Genomic DNA, 1,667 nt, shown 5'->3' with positions numbered 1-1,667 from the left:
TACGCGCAAGTAATCATTGGCGCGTATATGCATGTTATATGAAAAGGGCAGTTGAAAGTTGTGGCGTTATTGCAATGAAGTTGACAAATGAACTTAGAGGAAATCGTCAGCGTAACGGAATATATTGGAAGGAGGTCAGATTAACATGAGAAACAAGGAAATCCTCTGGTTTCAGTTCTGGCTTGTCCGGTGGAATTTGTTAAAAACAGAATTCATGGAGATTCCCCAGAACTAACCGGATTATTTCTTGATTGAAAAAAGTTCTTATTTTGCAGAATCTATGATTTTGCCTCTTCTACATCATTACATATATCTTGAGGAAGGGATTATTTGTAAGAGGTTATATTTCTTTTTACTGTATGGTTGATGACCCAGAACCTTCCAATTTATCAATGAGTTGTAAATACATGCATTTTATTTTATTTTGTTCAGTTCCTAAATAATTTAAAGAGCTACTTCCAATTTATCAATGAGTTGTAAATACATGCATTTTATTTTATTTTGTTCAGTTCCTAAATAATTTAAAGAAAAGTGACCTGTTACCTGATCCAGTGCTCTGCTTCTTAACCCAGAAGTCAGATAAGGTAAGCGGCGTTTGGGAGTAGTTGTTGCATAGTTACTCTCGGGAGGTCAGATAAGGTTAAAAACTAACATTTAAAGGTTGTCGGAGGTCGCCTGCAAAGAAAACCATGATGCTTGATATTTTATGATTCCGTATTGTTCACATTTCAGTGATTACTAACTGCCATAACAACTAGAAGTATTTACATATGACAAGGAAGTAGCAGTTATAAATCCATGTGTTCTTTCTTTCTCTCATTTTTTGGTAACGATATATGATCTATGACAACAAAATTACGGCTACTAACATAGTTATTTCTTACTACATTTGGCAAAGATAGAGGAACTTAAAATTTATTTATGACTTTTTGTGTATTGTTTATTTTGTAGAATTTTCTATCTTGTTCTTCTTAAATGTAACATATCTGGAGGGTAGGATTATCTCTAGCATGTATGCGATCATCCTCCCCTTTTTACTGTATATATTATATATATGAATATCGCTAGTCTGAACTGGGAGATGTATGCAGGAAAGATTAAAAATATAGTTACTGCTCCCACCAGAGACATCCTCGACGTTATCAATGTAGTGTACACATACATTTCATTTACAGTTTGATTATAATTTAGGAATTGGAGAAATACACGTGATGTTAAGAAAAATCACGTAACTGCAAGTTTGCCTGTGTGTATACACAAGGGGTCAGAACCAATGCCTTTTTGAAGACAAAGGATTAATGACAACGTCACAGAAGATTGAAAAACTACTCTTTCTTTTCCGCCTCAGATACCATATATATCGTGAAAAGACAAAAAAACTGTTTAGATACACATTTATTTTATATTTGTCCTTTAAAAGTTTAAAGATAAAGTTACTCTTCCCTCTCTGCTTCGTATACCAGTCTTCTTCGCGCAAAAGGAGCCTCTGACCGATGCCCACCGAACCCTCTCATCTTCCGCAATGCCCTTCTGCGGCAGGCAACCGCCCCCATCACAGGCATCTCCAACGGGATCCCAGGATGTGGTGTGCACAAAGGAACATCATCTGTTTCATTTGGCGTTTGTGGAACAGTTGATTCGCTTGAAACTGTTGATTTGCTTGAATA

This window comes from Penaeus monodon, chromosome 22 (assembly GCF_015228065.2).
Source record: "Penaeus monodon isolate SGIC_2016 chromosome 22, NSTDA_Pmon_1, whole genome shotgun sequence".
NCBI lineage: Eukaryota > Metazoa > Arthropoda > Malacostraca > Decapoda > Penaeidae > Penaeus > Penaeus monodon.
The sequence above is the reverse complement of the archived record's forward strand: the minus strand, read 5'-3'. Positions refer to the sequence as shown.